Source organism: Vombatus ursinus, unplaced genomic scaffold (genome assembly GCF_900497805.2).
Source record: "Vombatus ursinus unplaced genomic scaffold, bare-nosed wombat genome assembly UNPS02007284.1, whole genome shotgun sequence".
Classification (NCBI taxonomy): domain Eukaryota; kingdom Metazoa; phylum Chordata; class Mammalia; order Diprotodontia; family Vombatidae; genus Vombatus; species Vombatus ursinus.
The window spans coordinates 14,776,338-14,798,327 of NW_020947062.1; the positions used below are offsets into that span (position 1 = coordinate 14,776,338).

General features: G+C 41.4%; 1 protein-coding gene across 1 annotated transcript in view; it reads left to right on the forward strand.

Annotated features, from left to right (window-relative positions):
• Positions 1-568: 568 nt before the first annotated feature.
• LOC114033671 (inverted formin-2-like) overlaps positions 569-21,990 on the forward strand; it is a 47,103-nt gene continuing 25,681 nt past the window's right edge. The window contains exon 1 of the mRNA XM_027849327.1: positions 569-779. The gene's annotated coding sequence lies outside the window, so the exon portion shown is untranslated. The remainder of the gene's footprint in view (positions 780-21,990) is intronic.

Here is a 21,990-nt window from a genome sequence, read left to right on the forward strand (position 1 = left end):
AGACCTGGGCTCAAGTGACTAAGTCACTTAGCCTAATCCTCTGCGGTGCTTCGACTGTTTTAGAGCCAGTGCTGATTTTTATTACTAGTGCTGTTTTCTTATACCAATGAAATCACAGGTCCAATCCAAAAAACAGATCCTTTGTTGATATTTGGTACTTAATATTTGTAAGCGAAATTGAACCCAGGTATCCTGAACCGGGGTTCTTTCCAACCACCCAGGCTGTTTCTTTTTCACATCCGTTATCTCTTCTGATCTCTGAACAGCTTCCTTTGACAGATGGGGAAACTGAGATTCAAGAAATGTCTTAACCGCTGTAACACAGGGAGTGAACGATGGGGATTAGAGCCTGGGCTACAAGAGCCAGAACAGGAACCCAGGTTTCCTGGCTTCCCTTCACCCTGCAGCAGCCACAGCAGCCCCCACACCCACTCCCTTCCCTTCCTAAGGCTCTCCAGAAGCTCCGGGGCGTTGGCCGTTCCAGGCTCGCCTCCTTCCACGTGGGCCTCTCGGGGCGGGGCTGGTGGGGTTGGTCTGACTGGGCTGGGCTGGGCTGGGCTGGGCAGGGCTGGGCACCGCCTCCGCACCTTCCCCTGCGCTTCCACTTTCTAGCTCCAGAGCCTGGAGTGGAATGCCAAGGAGCTAGGCGCCGGGAGTCGGCGTTCTGTCTGGCAGAAGCATTGGCACAGACAGACAGGCAGAGGAGACACTGCTTTGATTCAGACAGGCAAGACAGATCTACGGAGGAAATCTCCAGCGTTGCCACTCCTCCCCTCCTGGTAAGTCTGGGGAAAACTTAGGCAAAGGGAGAACAGGCGGTGGCAGGGGGGCGATGCCTGCGCAGAACTGGCCTCTAGTCCTCTGGGAAGCTTGGGCTGCGTAGCGTGCGAGGTAAGATGGGAAGGGGGAGGCAGCGGCCTTCCTCCCAGTGTCCCTGCTTATCTGCTGGAGGGGGCCGGTGACCCGATCTAGCCACTGCTACCTCCCAAATCCGATTTCGGGACAAAAAAGATTGGGGGCTGGGAGAAGGACCCAGATTCCCGGGCGCCTCCCCCTTCTTCTCCATCCTCTCTCCCCCAACGACACTCCCACCCGGGGAGTCAGGGGCAGTTGTGGCTGAATCCTCTTCAGTTATTTCTTCCACTGAATAATAGCCAATAGCCTTTTCCTCTAACGCAGACTTTTTCGCACGGGCAGGGAGAAGCGGGGTATTTTGCTCTGGATTAAGTTCTACAACCCCCTTTGCACTCAGCTTTCAGTTTTGCCCCATCGCTATTCATTCTCAGAAAGAATATGAGTGAAAAAAAAATGAGGGAGGAAACGTCAACTTTTGCTTCTAGATTCCGCTGTTTGGAGGAATTGGATGGGTCTGGTTGTACCGGTGGGGACTCTCTCGCTCTGGTTTCTGGTATATTCTAGTGTTTATATCCTTCCTGTGGTAAATCTGAGGTCATCAGACCCTGAGGGTAGGGGATTGCAAGACTGAAGTAGGTAGGAAACAGATTGGCAGCTAGATGGGTGGGGGGGTTGAGAAGAAGGGGAGGAATAGGGGGGCAGTGAGTAGTGCGAAGTGGACAGAGGGTGGAAACTGGATAGAAGGTTTGGGGTGGGGCGGATAGGAGGCAGGCAGCAGGAGGGAGAACAAGGCGATTTTCATTCTTGCTATCCAAGCAAGTCCTAGTTAGGGAAATCTTAAGGTAGAGGTAAAAATAGTTTTGAGGGGGCACAAAATGGTGATATGGAGGACAGGCCAACTACGGTTACAATCATCTAGAGAGGGGAGCTGTTCTACCCTCTGTCAATCACCGAGCTTTTAAGTATTCCCCTTCCATTTGGGGTTTTTAAGAAATGGGGGTAGAGGATGTTGTTTGCCAGAGGGGTGCTACTGTGACCGCACAATGGAGGGAGAGGTAAAGTCCTCCTCAGTGTCGGTAGTCTGGGACTAAGCACTATTTGAACAGAATTATAGCTCTGTTTACCATCATTTTCCCCTCTGTTGGAGAGCTAGCACTTCGGCACCGTGGCCCTTTGGATGAAGGAGGGAGGGAGGGAAGGAGTGCCTTTCAACAGCAGGAACTTTGTAGAGTTCCAGGCTTGTGGGTAGAGAGAGTCAGCTTGTTGAAAACTGGTGCTCTGGAAGAGGAGTCTCTGTTCTAAGGACTGGAATGTCGGGCCTCTGTTCCGCCCACCCGCCAGAGACGCCCCAACTCACTTGGCAGAAGGGCAGAGAAAGGCCCCAGTGGACCTCAGATTTAATGTCTTCGTGTTCTTCTTGGAATGAATGTGGAGAGCAGGATCTGGGAAAGGCAATTCTGAGGCCGGTCTGCCAGCTTGAACTGAAAGTCACTGAATTTTATGAGAAATACTCACAAACAGGCTGTCTGGGCTTAAAGAGGGGAGAGAAGTCTGTCTGTGGTATAATGTACAGGTCATGAATTTTCCTCTTGTAACTGAATCATGGCCTGGAATAGTTAACTATTACTGAAACCCTTTCCTGAGTTGTCAGTCAAAGTTATTTGCCAGATAACTGCTGGGGAGGAAGGAAGGAAGAGATGGGGACCTCAGGCTGATCTTCAGACAGAAAAGAGAGAGTTCATGGCCCCTTGAGTTCTCTGTTGCCAGTACAGGGAAAAAACAAACACTCAGCAGACAAGGGGAAATAAACCAAGCACTGCAAACAATACACAAATCCCTATATGTGGCCTCAGCAGATTGCATCCTAAAGGTTCATATTTTTGCTCAGGAGTGATGTACCTGCCAGTGTTGGAGGAAAACACCTGATACAGACATTCCACATCCTAGAGGCATGCACAGGTTTGCCTGATGACTCTGGGCAGTGACTTTCCTCAGAACATCTGCCTGGAACTAAACATAAGCTGTGATTAATCCACTGGCAAATATTGGGGATAGCCATGTAAGCTGTTGTATCCCAGCAATGAGGTGCCTATTATAGGTGAGAGTGGAATAATAACAGCTGACTTTTGCTTTAAAGTTTGCAAAGCACTTTACATACCTGTTACTTCACTTGAGCCTCAGAACAGCCCAGTGAGAAAAGTGCCACACCTATAGTAATAGCTAGCCTTCATAGCACATATAACTAGCCAGGTACTTCACTAAGTTCTTTACAGGTATTATCTCATTTGATTCTCACAACGGCCCTGGAAAATAGGTGCTATTATCTCCATTTTATAGTTGAAGAAACTGAGGCAGAGGTTAAGTAATTTGCCCAGGGTCACATAGCTAGTAAGTGTCTTGAGGCCAAATTTGAGTTCAGATCTTCCTGACTTCGGGCCAGGTGCTCCATCCTGGCACATAATAAGCACCATATAAATGGTAGCTATCATCATCATCATCATCCTCATCATCACTTTGCCACCCAGCAGTTAAGGAAACTGACACTCACCAAGGTTAGTTAGTTAGTTAGTGTCATTTGGGGGAATTTGAACTCAGGTCTTCCTGACTCTATGTCCAGTACTCTCTATGCCATAATGCCTTCCCTTTGCCTCTATTTGATAGGACCATGTTCTGTTCATTGTTGTCTTTATTGTCCAAAGTCTCAGTAAGCTCCTGGTTGCCAGAGGTCCTATCCTGGGCACTGTTCCAAAAGAACAGTCCCTAACCCCAGACCTCAAAGTCTAATCATCATAATAATAATAATTGTTACCTGCTGCATTTTTTTTAAGGTTTACACAGCACTTTCTACATAACATAAGAGAGGTTTTTCTATAACAAAGGTTATTCTCCCCCATTTTAGAGATGTGGAGATTGAAGCTTAGTGTTACAGAAAATGACCCGGATTTACTTGCCAAGGGAAGGCTGAAGAATAGTCAGTATTATTGGGTGTACATGAATAACAATGATCTCTATAACCTTGAAGGTTTGCAAGGTGCTTTCTTCATAACCTTACAGGGCAGGCAGTTCTAGTATCATCACCCTCACATTACAGATGAAAGAACTGAGGCTCCCAAGAGGTGGAGAGATGCCTATAGCTGGTAAATGTTTGAAGTGGGATGTGGACTCCAAGTCCAGCATTCTCTCTATAAGTTTTCCTCCAGGGAGAAGGGTGCCATTTACAAGTGGTATATGAGAGAAAGAAAAGGTGATCTTCTGGGGGATCATGAGGAAGCAGATGAGAAATCGCCCTTCTCCCAGTGAATCAGGGAGTGTTCCAGGAAGTGGCAGGCTGAGGATAATACAGCTCGAAAAGGTCTTCAGGAGTAACCTGGAGTTAACAAGTGACATGAAGTGTTTCCCAGGCTTTGTGTAGGATGCTGATGTAGATGTCAGCCTTAATTGCCTGTGCTCATACATAAGACCTTTTAAGCTAATACCTTAAATAGCTTCTTTTCTCCTCTGATCAAAGTGCAATTATTTTTTAGTGGGTTGGAAGAGTTAGCTAATTCTTGAAGGCTGTTAAGGCAATGTCACAGCAACCAGGAAACTTCACTGGCTCCCTGTGTGAACACTTCAGAACTCCAGGCTGTTCATTATGACTCTGATAGACTATGGGAATCTGCAAAGGGAGAGCCATTCCTGTTGCTTCTCCCTGGAAGAGGACACTGCCCTCACTACTCAAAACACTTTTCCCCCTTTCACAACCAGCTCTGAGTTGGGAAAAGTTGGGGACAATATGGATAATGATGGTGGTGGTGGTAATAAGTAATGATAATATAATAATGATGATGATGATAAGAACACATATAGCACTTTACAATTTACAAAATGCCTCAGTAGGCATATTATTTCATTTTAGCCTTCCAACAGTCCTTTGTGGTAGGTACCCTCATCAGTATTGTTATATATCAATCAATAAACATTTATTAAGCACCTACTATGTTAATCAATGAGGATACAAAAAGAAGTAAAACATAGCTCCTGTCCTCAGGGAGCATACTATGTAAAAGATGAGACAACATGCAAACAAATATATACAAAGCAAGCCATATACAGGATAAATGGGAGTTAATTAACAAGGAAGGCACTGGGATTAAGAAGGGTTGGAGAATTTTTTTTTTTTTTTATAGGCAATAGGGGTTAAGTGACTTGCCCAGGGTCACATAGCTAGTAAGTGTGCCAAGTGTTTGGTCTGAGGCTGGATTTGAACTCAGGTCCTCCTGATTTCAGGGCTGGTGCTCTATCCACTGCACCACCTAGCTGCCCCAGGAAAAGACTTCTGAAAGAAGCCAGGGAGGTCAGTAGTTGGAATGGAAGAGGGAAAATATTCCCGGAATGGGGGATAGCCAAAGAAATGCCTGGAGCTGACAGATGGAGTGTCTTGTTTATGGAAGAGCCAGAAGGCCAGTGTCACTGGATTAAAGAGTATATGTCGGGGAGCAAGGTATAAGAAAACTGGAAAGATAGGAGCATTTTAGGGTTTCAAATGAAGGGGTTTCAAACCAAGCATTTTATATTTGATCCTAGAAGCAATGGGAAGCCACTGGAGTTTATTGGTAGGGGGGTGATAATTGGACCTGTATTTTAGAAAAATCACTTTAGTGACTGAATGAAGAATGGATTGGAGTGGGGAAAGACTGAGGTAGGCAGACCCACCAGCAGGCTGTTGCAATAGTCAAGACATAAGGTGATGACGGCCTGCACCAGAGTGGTGGCAGTGTCAGAGGAGAAAAGGTGTAATTGAGAGATGTTGCAAAGGTGAAGAAGTATATAGAGGCAGAAGAGAACAGGGCCCAGGACAGAACCTTGAGGTACACCTGTGGTTAGAGGGCATGATCTAGAAGAGGATCCAAGAAAGGAGACAAGAGGAGTGGTCAGACGGATAGGAGGAGAACTAGGAGTGAGTGGTGTCCCAGAAACCTGTTTTACAGATGAGGAAACAGCAACCAGGTACAATAGAAAGAGAAACATGTGAGTTTAGAGGTGTTCAACTTTTAGAGATCATCTAGGCCAGTGGTTCTCAAAACTTTTTGGTATCAGAACCTCTTTACTCTCTTAAAAATTATTGAGGACCTCAAAGAGCTTTTATTTATGTGGGTTATATATATATATATATATATCAAATTTTATTGAATTAGAAATTAAAACTGATAGTTTAAATTATTTTATTAATTCATTTAAAATAATAAGCTCATTCAATGTTAGCATAAATAACATTTTTATGAAAAATAACTATATTTTCTAAAAACAAAATTTAATGAGAAGAATGGCATTGTTTTACATATCTTTGCAAATTTCTTTAATGTTTGACTTAATAGAAGACAGGTGGATTCTCATATCTGCTGCTGGATTCAATCTGTTGCAGTAGGTTGTTTTGGTTGAAGTATATGAAGAAAATCCATACTCACAGTTTTGTAGTTGGAAAAGGGAGAAGTATTTTAATAGACAAACAATAATCTTAGTATTCTTATGAAAATAGTTTTGACCCTGAAGACCCCCTTAAAAGGTCTCAGGGCAAACCATGCTTTGAGAACAGAAGACAATCCCCTCATTTTTTAAACAAGAAAACTGAGGCCCAGAGAACAAGTGACTTGCCCAAGGTCACAAAGTCCTCACATAGCAGAGAACTCTTTCTGTTACACCATTTTGCTACTTAAATGTAATTTGTTAGTACTACTACTCATTCCTTTAGGTGAAGACATTAAATGCCCCTATTTTTTATAAAGTACAAATAACATAGGGAAAGTAACTATTAATAGCTTTTGATATTTAATGCAAATTAACTTATCTGGTCAGCAGAGCCACTTGCAGCGTTTGAGGGGCCACTATGTGGTACAGTAGATAGAACCTTAGACTTGGAGTCAGGAAGACCTAAGTTTGAATCCTGCCTCAGGTGACTCCCAACTAACTGTGTGGCCCTAGGCAGATCACTTAATCTCCTTTCACCTCTGTTTCCTCATCTGTTAGTTCAGCTAGATGATTTATAAGATCTCTTCAGACGACCTGATTTGCAGATTCCTGCTCTACCACTTACTACCATTGTAGCCTAGAGCCAATTGCTTCCCCTCTGTGGGCCTCAGATTCCTCATTTGAAAAGTGAGGGGGTTGGACTAGAGCTGGGTCTTTTCTGTCTTTAAATCCTGTGAATACCTGGGCCACTGGCATCCCATTTCTAAGACCTTATCTGGTTCTACAGCTTTGTCTTGCCTGGAGCTTGGTCCAGTTGTAGGGGAGACAAGAGAGGGAAAAAAACCAAAGCCCTCGGGGCTCCTTGTATCCTCATTAGAGAGACTGAAAGGTCCATCTAACCAAAGTGGCCTCTGACCTGGAGTGACTTACTGTTCATGTGACTGAGCAAATGCTACCTTATTTGTTTTATTCTGTCTGTCATATTTCATCAACCAAACCATGAGCCTCCTAGGAGCAAAGACCAAGTCTTATTTGCCTTCGGAGCCCCACTACCCAGCAACATGACAACATGATTGGTACTTAGTAAGCGTGTGCTTTTTGGGTAGATAATGAAACCAGAGGCACAGAAATCTCATCTCTAGAGCAGGGAAGGCAATAGTCCAGCTTGGGGAACACATCTGGGGTATGGTGTGCTTATCTGGGCTAGATCATGCATGCAGGTGGAAAATGGACAATCTGGAGGCCTCCAGAGAAGGAGGGCACCCAGGGTGAGGTGGAGGCTAACAACCTGACTGAAGGGAGTGGTGATGTTTAGACTGAGGAGTAGAAGGGTCAAGGGGGACATGCCAACTGTCTCAAGTGTATGGAGGGCCCTAACGTAGGAGAGGGATGATATTTGTTCTACATGGCCCCACACAGGACAAACCAAGCAGCAGTGGGGAAGGGGGGAGTGGAGGGTAGTGCCAAGGATTTCTGTTTCCTCTAAGTCCAGACTTCCTAACAGGGATGTTCAGTAAAGAAATGGGATGCCTTGAGAGAGCTGAGATTTCTGTCTCTAGAGGGAAAGGGGGACTTGATGGTATTGCAGGTTTCTTCTGCTCTGATTCTACAAGCAATTTCTTTTCATTTGTTTATTTTTTAACAAACAAAAATCTCTTCTCTCTCGCTTCTCCTTGCTCCCACCCCTCCCTGGCTCCCAAACAATTTCTGAACTTTGTGGTTTAGATTTAAGATCACTGTGGGCTAAACTGGTAATGGAAGGCTTTCTGGAGAACCTGGAACTTGAGTTAAGCTTTGAACTTACCTTCCCCAAAAAGCTCCAGATTTCATTTTAGTAATTAATTTCTTCACCTTCTCTTTCTTCATCTGTCTGTCTGTCAGCAATGACACCGGTACTGCCCAGGTGGAATTTTAGCACCTTTCCTGCCCTGCTAACAACCCACTTCCTACTTTCCAGCCATCTGTTTACTAGAGGGAAAAAGATAAACCACAGATTGAGTCCTCCAGTGCTTAGATAATGTATCAGAATCAGGTTTAAACCCAGAATTCTTAGCATCTTGGGACAGCTGGAAGGAACTCAAAACAACTGGATTCTAACTAAAATCTTCCACCAAGTCGATTTATGACCTTTTGTCTCCTACTGGGAAGAGCGAGGGGATTGACTTTAGACTTTCTCCAGCATGAGGACTCCTTTTTTTAACAATATAAAAAAAAAAAAAGTCATGTGCCATAACAGGGCAGTAGTCACAGTATTAGTATGTATTGATTAGAGGAGACAGCTAGGTGACTGGAGGCAGCTAGGTGCTCAGTGGATAGAGCACTGTGCTTGAAGTCAGGAAGACCTGAGTTCAAATCCAGCCTCAGACATTACTAGCTGTGTGACCCTGAGTAAGTCACTTTACCTCTGTTTGTTTTAATCCATTGGAGAAAGAAATGGCAAACCACTCTAGTATCTTTGCCAAGAAAATTCCAAGAGCTGGATACAACTGAACAATTGAACAAGAAGGAACTCAATGGATAGAGCACTGGACCTGGAGAGAAGGCCTGAGTTCAAATCTAGTCTCAGACATTAACTTCGTCACTCTTTGAGTCTGCTTCCCATGAGGAAGCAGCATTAGAGAATAATTCACATTTCTTTAACTCTCAAGATTATAGAAAGCTCTTTCCTTATAATGGCCCTGTAAGGGAGCTGGGGGAGAGTTATCATCATCCTCATTTTACTTGTGAGGAAATGGAGGCACTTTAAGGTCCCTTCCAGCTCCAACTGTCTGATAATGAGTCTGCCCTAGGGAAAGAAGGGCTGCCTAGCTGTAGGCATGGGTGGTTTGTGGACTACATGTGGCTTGGGGTCCACAGATGGGGCTGAAATCTATGATGAATCATCTAGGCCATTCTTAAGGGAGCCATTAACCAATGAGGAAAATAAGAATTATTAATATTTCCTAATGTTCAACACCCAATCCCAGGCATATGTTCCAAGATCTTCCATGATCAGGTTAGATATGAAAAAGAATGCTCCAAATATTTCTGCAGTTGTCAATGGAGCTTGGGGCGGGGCAGGGCATGGGAGAGGGAAGGAAGGAGGGAGAGAAGGGGAAAGAGAGGAAGAAAGGGAAGGAGGGAAAGGAAAGGACTTACCACGTGCTTACTATTTGTCAAGTATTGTGCTGGATACTTTACAAATATTACCTCATTTGTTACTGGCACATAATAGGCATTTAATAAATGTTTTTGATTGAATGATCCTCACAGCAGCCCTGGAAGGCAGGTGGAATTAGGGTTACTGGGAGGGAGAGATTTGGGAAGGAAGGGGGGCAGCAGAAATCTCCTTAATGCACAGTTGCGGTGCTATGTTGAGACTTCGTTATCTCTGTATCCACTTTAATAGTTGATTCCCAAACTAGACACTTGTTAGATCTTCCATCCCAACGCATGTTAGATAACATGAGACTGTTTATTCAGTTCCAGCCTCTGTCACTTCCTAGCTGTTTCATGATGAGCAAGTCACATTCAGCCTTAGTTTTCTCAGCTGTAAATAAGAAGACAAATACCACCTCCCTTCACAGGGTTATTTGAGTATAGGTCAAATTAAATAATGTGCTTAAAAGAGCTTTGCTTGAAGTTTGCAAAGTAAGGTGTATGTTGTTATAGTGGGTGGCATCTTACATGGTCTTCAGTTTGGTACTTTGCCTAAAAATGGCCCAATTTACTTCAAGTGATTTTTCTCACCCCCGTTCCCCCAACCTCCATAAATGAACAGAAATGGGGGGGGGCTACATTACTTTAGCTACCTGAACTTAATATTTTTTCATTGTTAAAAAAATGGGGCATGTGAATCAGTACCATCTTTAATCCATAATAATCCAGGTTGGGTTTTTTTATATAGATTGCTTTAGTTTATTCAAGAAATTGAAATCCAAGTAAGAATTGTCGCCAAGTTGTGGTTTGACCCTTGTCTCATCTATGAAATGAAATTAGAAAGGATGACCTCAAAGGTTCCTTCCAGCTCTAAATCTATGATCCATTGACCACCAAATCTTTTTCTAATGGTTCTTCCCTAGTCGCATCCTTCCCTGCTTCATGTGTTCACCCTTATCCTGATAAAGTTTACTGCTGTTGACTAGGACAGGAAGCAGCTGGCTTTGGACTTCTTTCCTTCTGAATCCAAGGCCAGCACTTGTGTCCCCTCACCTTTTATACCTCATTTCCTACAGCTGGGCAGTCTCAATGAATGTAGTCATCCAGTTCTGTTTCTGACATCTGAGTTATTTACAAAAATACCAGCTAATTGGCAAGAGATAGCTGAATGCCTGCTGTTTGCTGCTAGACACAGACAGGCTTTTTACTGGGTTCCACTCATGATATTTATTCCCTGCAATCCAACAAGCCAATTCAGTTGTCAGATCTTGTCGTTTTTTACCTTCAAAATGTCTCTTGCATCCTCAGGCCCATTCTCTCTACCCACACAACTACCACGTTAGATCAAGCCCTCTTCACCTCTGGCCTAGATTATTGCAACAGCCTCCTAATTGGCTTCCTTGCCAAGACACTCTCAGTTCTGGGCCATTTTACACACAGCTGCCTAAATAATTCTTTCCTATGGATTTAACTGTGTCACTCCCCTACTCAATCAACACCAGTGGTTCCCTGTAGCCTGCAGGGGTGGGGAACCTGCGGCCTCGAGGCCACATGTGGCCCTCTGGGTCCTCAAGTGCAGCCCTTTGTCATTTATGCCGCAGGTTCCCCATCCCTGCTCTAGCATAAAATACAAATTCCTTAGTTTGGCTTTTAAGGCCCTTCACAACCTGGCCTTCTTCTACTCTTCCAGTCTCATTGAACCTCATTGTCCCTCCTACTCTCAGTGATCCAGCCAAACTCATCTTCTCTGCACATGACAGTCTTATCTCTCATCCATTATCATTCCATGCTTGGAATGTACTTGTTCCTCACGTTTCTTTGCCTTACAGAGTCCCTGTCTTTTAAGATTCAACTCAAGAACTGTCTTCTGCTTGAAGCATTTCCTGATGTACCTTCCCTCCTCTCTCCCACCCCCAACTTCTAGTACCCTCCCTCTCAAACTATCTTATTTAAAGATTTTGCATATATTGTATTTATTAACTTTGTATTTATACTGCATATCTTTTTTAAAAATTTTTTTATATATTTTAAAAATTATTTACTTTTAGTTTTCAACATTCACTTCCATAAGATTTTGAGTTTTAAATTTTTCTTTCCCTTCTCCCCTCTCCTCAAGATGGCATGTAATCTGATACAGGCTCTACTTATACATTCATATTAAGGATATTTTCACATTAGTCATGACGTATAGAAGAATTAGAACTAATGGGAGGAACCACAAGAAAGAAAAAGTAAAACAACAAAAGAAAAGTAGAGCAAATAGTATGCTTCCATCTGCATTCAGACTCCATAGTTCTTTCTCTGGATGTGGATAGCATTTTCCATCATGAGACTTTTGGAGTTGTCTTAGATCCTTGCACTGCTGAGAAGAGCTAAATGTATCAAAGTCAGTCATCACACAGTGTGGCTGTTACTGTGTACATTGTTCTCCTGGTTCTGCTCACTTCACTCAGCATTAGTTCATGTAAGTCTTTCCAGGTTTTCCTGAAATTCCACCTGTTCATCATTTGTTATAGCACAATAGTATGCCATTACATTCATATATCACAACTTGTTCAGCCATTCCTCAATTGATAGGCATTCCCTCAATTTCCAAGTCTTTGCCACCACACAAAGAACTGCTATAAATATTTTTGTATACGTGGGCCCTTTTCCCGTTCTTATGATCTCTTTGGGATACAGACCTAGAAGTGGTATTGCTGGGTCAAAGGGTATGCACAATTTTATAGCCTTTTGGGCATAGTTCCAAATTGCTCTCCAGAATGGCTGAATCAGTTCACAACCCCACCAGCAATGCATTAGTGTTCCAATTTTCCCACATCTTCTCCAACATTTATCATTTTCCTGTTTTGTCATTTTAGCCAATCTGATAGGTGTGATGTGGTACCTCAGAGTTGTCTTGATTTGCATTTCTCTAATCAATAGTGATTTAGAGCATTTTTTCATATGACTATAGATATATGCTGCATATCTTGCTATATGTGCTTATTGTCTTCTCCAGAACATACTCATGAGTAGGGATTGTTTTATTCTTTCTATTTGTATCCACAGCATAGTACTTGGCACATAATAGGAACTTAATAACTACTCATTGTTTGATTACAGGGCTTGCTACTGAGGACACAGGGATGAAAAATGATAGTTTCAGCCTCACAGAGCGTAAAGCCTACTGAAGAGTTATGACATGTATACAGATGAGTAGAATGCAAGGTAGAATGTGATTAAGAGCAAAGGAGAACTATGCAAAGTTAGGAAAAGCAGCTAGGATGGAGTGGAATGAATACTGACTGGACACAAAGTCCTATCCCCATACAAATTACCATTATATGAATCCAGGGAAAGAGATTTGAAGGATAAATACGGTTTGTTTGTTTTTTAAGTTTGCAAGGCACTTTATTATTTGAAAAGATTGATTTTCATCTTCTTTTATATAACTTATTTTTAAAATAATCATTATTGCATTTAAAGTTTTATGTATTTTTAAAAAGTGATTTCTACTTATCCTCTTCCTTCCCCTTTGAACTCTACCTTCTAGCAAAAACATCGAATTAAAGCCAACCTTGTCTGACATTGTTGTATGCAATTAAATATCCTTAGTTTCATCTCTGGATGGAGAAGCGGGTGGATTTCTTTATCAGTTCTCAAAGACCTAGATGGTTCATTTAAATTGTTATAATTTATATTATTAGAGTTATTGTGCATATTTATATTTTGAGCTGAAAGAGACTTTAGAAAATAACTTGGTTTGATCTTTTCATTTTACAGATAAGAAAATCAAAGTCCAGAGAGATTAGGTACTTGTCTAAGGTCACATAAATATCAAGTGACAAAACTGGGATTTTAATCCAGGTTCTCTGCCTTTAAATCCAGCATTCTTTGTGCTGCTCCATGATATCTCCCAGCTGTTGTCTCTGTTCATTTTCTTTACTCTGTATCACTTCATATAAGTCTTTCTGGATTGCTACAAATTTTTCATTAGTCATTACTTCTTATGTTACAATAATGTTCCATTACATTTCTATACCATAATTTGTTTACCCATTCTTCAATTGATGGGGATCTGTTGTATAGTATTTGTATTGTATTTGTAATAGTTTTCTATTACAAAAAGTGATATGAATATTACATGTGTATGTATATGTACATATTATACATATGTTTGTGTGTATTATATGCATGTATGTGTGTGTATATATAATATATATATATTATATATACACATATACATCCTTCTATCTATCTGTAATTTTTCTTCCCCTAATTGTATATGTAGGAGTGCTTAGGTCAAAGTATTTGAACCAGTTACTCATACTTCCAATTTAATTTCTACAATGGGAGGACCAATTAAAAGTTCCACCAACAATATAGGAATAAGCCTGACTTTCCACAGCCCTTCCAACATTGACTATTTATTACCATTGATAATGTGCTGTGATGTGAAACCTCAGAGTTATTTTAATTTGCATACTTTTCTTTTTATTAGTGACTTGGAACAATCTTCCATATGATTGCTGCCATTTGCTTTTCTTCTTCTGAAAATTGCTGGTTCCTATCCTTTGGTCACTTATCTATTAGGAAATGGTTCCTGGTCTTATAAATTTGTGTCAAATCCCTATATGACTTTCATATCAGACTTTAATCAGAGACACTTAAAGCAGATTTTTCCTCCAGTCATAAGTTTCTCATTTCCTTATACATACTTCGATTTCATTCCTATAAAATTTAATTTTATGCAATTTATTTCTTTTTTTTTCTCTTATGGTCACCTCAGATAAGATTCAAATAGTAGAGTAAGATATTCTCCCCATATATTTTGAATATAGACATTCAGTTCTGTGCCTCTGAAATTTCTATGATTAGCCTCCCTCTTCTGGGATGTCATGTAAGGTTGGGAAGAATGCCTCTTTTCAGTCCTTCAGCAATAGTTAGGACCAGGGACCCAGCCACATTCCTCTTCCACAATGGTTTGCATGTTTCTCTATAACTACATTGGGCAAGCAGAGAGAAATCTGGCATTCCCAGTTGCAGGGATGGCAGAAGTCAGAGGCCAGTGTCAGCAGATGTTTGTGACAGGAGCATAGGAACAAAAGTAGCACAAGTTCCCTAATATTTCTTTGGAAGGATGATTACTAGGCACTTAAATGCTTTCAAAATTAAAAAAAAACAAGGAAATCTTCACATTAATTTTATTTTTAAGGCCATAAGAGCATCTTAAAACATACTGTCTGGAGAGAAAGATGGGAAAGAAGAAAGGGTAGAAGACGTAAGACAGGAGCTCAAATGAATTGCTATTGTTTAAAGAGGCTGTAATAGGTCAAACTGGGAATTACTTGATGAAGAAGCTGGTGACTAAGGGATAAAAATATGAACTAGAACTCTGATTTCTTTCTCCAGGTCTTAACCCACCTCTAGTTATAATTCACAAAAGCTTTACAAACCGTATCCCAATTGATCCTCATCAGCTTTAAATAGGAAAAAGGAATGCAAGAATTATTCTCCCCATTTTACAAAGGAAGAAACTGAGGTGAAAGAAGAAATTGAGGCTAGTAGTAAGTGGCACATCTCTGTTTCAAACCCAGTGATCCTTTCTTTCCATGCCATACTCTCTAGTTTTGGGTTTTGAGGAAGGGAATAAGCATCAAGCCCCTACTATGTACCAGGCACTGTGCTAAGCCCTTTACAAATGTTAGCTCATTTGTTTCTCACCACAACTTTGTGAAATAGGTACAATTATTATCTCCATTTTAGTTGAGGAAATTGAAACATACAGAGGTTAAGTGACTTGTCCAGGGTCATACAGCTATTAAGTGTCAGACCCAGAACCCAAGATACCTACCATTAAACAACTAAAGCACTGTTAGTATTTTCACTTTAACTTTCTGGAGGTAGGAAGGAAGAGATAACTTCTTTGCTATAGCCCAGTGTCAAGACCACATTCTCTTCAATGGCCCTAAATTTTAAGGGTAAAGTGGACTGAATTTTGAAGCCAAATAAGACTTGGGCCTTATGTTGCTAGATCTTTTCTCCCCTCTCAGTGAATTGTAAATCTGATGGACTGATCCATTAGATTATTGAAATTTAAGGTCATACAGATTGAGGCCAATGCTTCCACCCCTGAAGATAAATTGAGGGTCAGCCAGCAGCTAGTGGAATGACAGAGAGTAACTTAATTCCATATCACCCTTCCCAACTAGGCCAATCAGGATACTCCATTCTAAAAACCCCTTAACTTAATTCAGTACCTCTAGAGCCTATGATTCTGTGGGTCTTGGCCCTCCTACCAGCAACACAGGTCAACCCGTCTATGATTTTAAGAATTGCCATAGCTGAAAAATTCAGTTGGTGATCAGTCTTTCTGAATTGAATTTACCTAATTTGATCATAGGTCACATTTCTGGAGGTGGGAGGGACTTTATTTTTTTATATATAAATAGTATTTTATTTTTTCCAATTACATGTAAAGATAGTTTTCAACATTCATTTTTATATGATTTTGAGTTCCAAATTTTTCTTCTTCCCTACATCCCCTCCCCCTTCCCTAGACGGCAAGCAATATTATACAGGTTATACATGTGCAATCATTTAAACATATTTACATATTAGTCATGTTGTGAAAGAAGAAACAGAGCAGGAAAAAACATGAAAAAAAGTAAGGAAAAATAGTATGCTTCAAGCTGAATTCATAATCTATCAATTCTTTCTCTGGATGAAAACTCTATTTTAGCATCAATTACTACAGCTAACTCTGATATTGGCTTCATATACTCCTTCAAAAAGAGTATCATACCTCAAGGACAATCTGGGATTTGGATTGGCAGTGGATGTTAAGGATAACAAAATAGGTGTTATAGCTATACTGGGAGCAAGGGGAAATTTATTTTTTTTAATTAATTTATTTATTTTTAGCTTTAAACATTCACTTCCATAAGATTTTGAGTTTTAAATTTTCTCCCCCTCCCACTTCTTCCCCCACACTCAAGATGGCATACAATCTGATATAGGCTGTACTTACTCATTCATATTAAGCATATTTTCCCATTAGTCATGGTATAAAGAACAATTAGAACTAATGGGAGGAACCATAAGAATGAAGCAATAAAACAAAACAACAAAGGAAAAGGAGAGCAAATAGTATGCTTCCATCTGCATTCAGACTCCATAGTTCTTTCTCTGGGTGTGGATAGCAATTTTCATCATGAATCTTTTGGAGTTCTTAGATTCTTGCATTGCTGTGAAGAGCCAAGTCTATCAAAATCAGTCAATCTATAATGTGGCTGTTACTGTGTACAATGTTCTCCTGGTTCTGCTCATTTCACTCTGCATCAGTCCATACAGGTCTTTCCAAGTTTTTTTGAAGTCTACCTGCTCATCATGTTTTATAGCACAATAGTATTCCATTACATTCATATATCACATCTTATTCAACCATTCCCCAATTGATGAGTATCCCCTCAATTTCCAATTCTTTACCACCATAAAAAAAATCTGCTATAAATATTTTTGTACATGTGGGTCCTTTTCCCTTTTTTATGGTTTCTTTGGGATACAGATCTCAAGGGGAAGTTTAAAGAGAGGATAGGACCAATATTTGGGTTAGATAGTATGATAATAATGGAAAATAGAAAGAAGGCAAAACTACTCAATTTTTTTATTGCTAGTGTTCTTACTACTGCATGCTACAGACTAGTAAGAGTAAAATTTTAAATTGTTTACAGAGATTTAAAACTTTAGATATTAGGAGGTGGTAGAGGGGAAAAAATATTCCTAGATGCCAAAAAAAACAGTGACTACTTATTACTACTACTACTCTGGTGCCCAAGACTCAGCTGTGAGAGTTAGAGTTGTCTTCAGAAGTAATATGGACTACAAAGCCATAGTGTCAGAAATAAAAAGTTATGAGCCCTGAGGAACCATTTTAGCAACCTTATACAGGTTTTACTTATATAGGCAAAATGGGTACAAGAGAATTTTACAGAAAACAGAAGAGGAAGATAGTGAACAAATGACAGAAGGAGATCTGTATTATATAAAACAGAAAACTAGCCGGTGAACACAAGAATCATATCTGATATCTGATTGCAAACAGAGCAGAAGTGAATCAGATAAGACCAAGGTTATAGTTGATGTCTCAGCTTGATTTTGCAGGTTCTGGCTAGTTAAGGACCTGCTTATCTTAAATAAATGGCAAGAATAAAGTTAAGCCAGAACTTCTCTCATCACAACAGCTTCTGCAGTTCCCTCCAAATCTAGATCTATAATCCTATGATACTATAATAAAGGTATTCTTAACCTTTTTGGATCATGAATCTCTGTCAATCTGGTGACGACTATGGAGACTCCTCAGAATAATGTTTGTTTGTTTTTCAGTAAGATGAACAGAACTTTTTTTTTGTTTTGTTTTCAACATTCACTTCTATAAGATTTTGAGTTCCAAATTTTTTTCTCTCTCCTTACCTCCCCTCCCCAAGATGGCATGCATTCTGATATAGGCCATACACGTACAGTCATATTAAACATATTTCCACATTAGTCGTGTTGTGAAAGAAGGATCAGAACAAAAGGGGAAAACCACAAGAAAGAAAAAAAGAGAAAATACTATGCTTCAATCTGCATTCAGACTTTGTAGTTCTCTCTCTGGATGTGGATAGCATTTTTTATCATGAGTCTTTTGGAATTGTCTTAGATCATTGTATTGCTGAGAAGAGCTAAGTCCAGTATAATTAATCAATGCACAATGTTTTCCTGGTTCTGCCCACTTCACATAGCATCAGTTCATGGAAGTGCAGGTTTTTCTGAAATCTTCCTTTTCATCACTTCTTCTAGCACAATAGTATTCCATTACATTCATATATTACAGTTTGTTCAGCCATTCCTAAATTGATGGGCATCCCCTCAATTTCCAATTCCTGGTCACCACAAAAAGAGTTGCTATAAATATTTTTGAACATGTGGGTTCTCTTCCCTTTTTTATGATCTCTTTGGGATATAGACCTAGCAGTGGTATTGCTGGATCAAAGGGTATGCAGAGTTTTATAGCCTGTTGGGCATAGTTCCAGAATGGTTAGATCTGTCCACAACTCCACCAACAATTCATTATTGTTCCGATTTGAGGTGGGAGGGACTTTAAAGGCCATTTAATTCTGTTCCCCTTATTTTATAGATAAGGAACTGAGGCTTAAAAAAGTGCTAACTTCCCTAGAGTCACACAGCTGATAAGTACCTGAGGAGGGAGTTGAACACAGGTCTTCCTGACTCCCAAGCCTAGTACCCAAATACTATACCAAGAGTTTTTAACCAGAGATCCATGAACTTGTACAGGAAAGAATTTTTTTTTTAATTTTCACCAACCTCTAACTAAAATTTAGCTTTTCCTTCAATTAAGAATTTCTTCTAAAGACATTGTTCTGAACAGGGGTCATTAGGCTTAAAGGTAGCTGGTGAAGTATAGTAGCTAGAGCACTGGGCTGTAAAATGAACTGGAGAAGTTTGGGGTTCATTTTACAGATATGGAAACTGAAGCAAACAGGGTTAAATGACTTACAGCTAGTAAGTTCTCTGTCTGAGAACAGATTTGAACTTAGGAAGATGAGTCTTCCTCACTCTAGGCTCAGTACTCCATCCACTAAGCCCCCTAGCTGCCCCAAGAACTGTATAAATGGTAGCTATTATTACTATTTTTATTATTCACCAGACTGCCAAAGACATGTACGACCCAAAAAAGATGAAGAACCCCTGCATTCTACCATGCTAGCTCTCATGCTGCAGCCCATCCCGGGGCCCGTTCTCACGGGAACTTGCTCTTTGCTAGTCTGGCCTTTAGGAAGCCAGAGTCCTCTCCACACAAGAATACAACGTTACAGAAAGACTACAGTGGAAGCCCTTTCCCAGCTACAATGCAAATGCTTAAGAGCTCATATTTCTATTATAGTCTTTGAAGACTGACCAAGTGCTTTTTTCAAAATAGTCTTTAGGAAGAGAGGGCACAAGTCTTACCCTCATTTTACAGATAAAGAAACTGAGAGTCAGACTCAGGAGACAATAGTCTTACCATATCCTACCCAGGCCAGACTGTGTCTGGAGTAGCGTATTCTGTTTCAGCTGCCAAGGCAGGCAAGGGTCCCCTGGAAGTGACAAAAGGACAGCCTAGAAGACTCCAATGGAATGGCATATCTCTGATCCCCTGCTGGCAGGAAGAGGTAAGCCCAGGAGATTTGGTATGCAATAGAATGGTGTCTCCCAGAGCCCATATGAGCAGGAAGAAGCCAGCTTAGGAGATCAGTCATGCTGCCAAGGTTCTAAGAGAGACATTGGCAAGCAGAAGCATATCTGGAAAAGGGTGACCAAGATGGAAAAAAGTCTGGCCACCACATCAACCTATTGAAAGAACTGGAGAAGACTGGCCTTAAGAATGAGGGATAACTCTTTCACCCCAAAGAGATGTTAGGGATTAACTTTGTTCTGCATGGCCCTAGAGGACAGAACTAGGAACAATGGAGAAGGATTGGGGTAGAGTTGCAGAGAGGTAGATCTTGACATAATCATATCTGTCCAGAAGTAGAATGGGCTCCATTGCTGGAGGGCAGAGAGCATGCCTGATCTCCTAAGTTGGCTTCTTCCTGCTTATAGGGGATCAGGGAGACACCATTCCATCGCATGTCAGTCTCCTGAATTCACCTTTTCTTGTCAGCAAGGGATGAGAGCTATGCTATCCCATTGCAGTCTTCCAGGCTCACCTGTTCTCACTTCCAGGGGACCTTTCCTGCCTTCAGGGGACATAGACATTGCCTGTTCTATCTATCTTCTAGTCACACCTGCCTGCAGGAATAGGAAAGAAACACCATTTCCAGCTGGTTCGCGCCTTAGTTGCCCACGCCCTGAGAGAACTCCATTCTGAGGCTAAACTCCTAGGAGTATTAATAACCCACCTGAACTCATTCATCAGCGATTGACAAACTCCCACTTCATTATACTCTCCAGCGATTCTGAACCTCAAACTGTCATTCAAATCCCATTCCCCATCCCCCACTGCCAACCTCCTTATGACCATTTCCTGTGAGGTATCATCCCATATCACTCCTCCCTTTTGTGGGTAAGCTCCTCTGAAAGGCTGCCTACCACTTCCTTTCTTTCTTTTCAATTCTCTATACATCATTCGATGGAAAACTGAAAGTGCTCTTTCCAAAGTTACCAGTGATCTCTTAAAACCAAATCTAATGGCCTTTTCTCAATCTTCTCTGTAGTCTTTGGCACTGTCAGTCACCCTCTTCTCCTTGATATTCTTGTCTCTTTCCTTGTTGCCTGTGAGCTGTGGGCTTTGTAATGACTGTAGATATGTTGGAGTTTCCCTTCTTTACAGGGGAGCAGGACACTGGAGTAACATAACAACCAACCAATCAGAAAGATTTCTGAACCCCGGGGCTGCCTGACATACCAGTGATCCTTTGTGAGGGAACTCTAGATGAATTTGGAGATACTTATAGCTGCCGGAAACCACAGAGTAAGCCTTGACCAGGGCAACCTTGAGCAGCAGCTGCAGACTTGAAACCTTGCTTGGAACTTTTCTAAACATCCTGCTCCATGGCTTTTTGTGTCTACAGATGGCTTCTCTCTTAACCCCCACTCCCTGACAGAAAGCCTCTAGAAACTATTAATATGTCACCCTTCTCCACATCTCCTTTGAGCAGTTGAGAGCTCTCGTTTGTGTGCTCTCACGCTCACGCTTGCTCCCGCTCGCGCTCTCTCTCTCTCTCTCTCTCTCTCTCCCTCCCCCCCCCACAAGCTTTTTTCTCCCCTGCAAGTTCTTTTCAGACAATAAGCCCTTTGTAATCTGGGCCTGAGGTCCTTTGTTAACACTTCCTACTTGATTACTTTTCAGTCTCTTTTGCTGGATCTCTTTCCAAGTTAGGCCTGCTAATTGTGGGTTTGGGACCCCTAAGGCTATGTCTTGGGCCCTCTTCTCCCCTCTGTACTATTTGGTTTGGTGATCTCATCAGCTCTCATGGGTTCAATTTTTATCTACTTGCTGATGATTCTCAAATCTATTCCAACACTTACCTCTCTGCCGATCTCCAGTGTGGTATCTCCAACTGCCTATTGAACATCTTGAACTAGATGACCCACTGACATCTTAAACTCAACATTTCCAAACCTGAACTCATTATCTTTCTCCCCAAACACTCCCCTCTTCCCAACTTCACCACTGCGGTCAGGCACACCATAATCCTCCCAGTTACTGAGGCTTGAACCTAGGTGTCATCTTTGACTCCTCACTCTTTCTCATATCCTGTTGTCAAGACCTACCAATTTTGCCTTCGGAGCATTTCTCGAATACGTCCTCTTCTTTCGTCTGACATTGCCACCACCCTGGTATAGGCCTTCAGCTCCTCACACCTGCACTATTGAAATAGCCTGCTGGTGGGTCTCCTTGTATCAAGTCTCCTCAGTCCAGTCCATCCCCTATTCAGCTATCAAATTTATCTTCCAAAAATACAAGTGTAAACAGGTCAAACACACACACACACACACACACACACACACACACACACACAC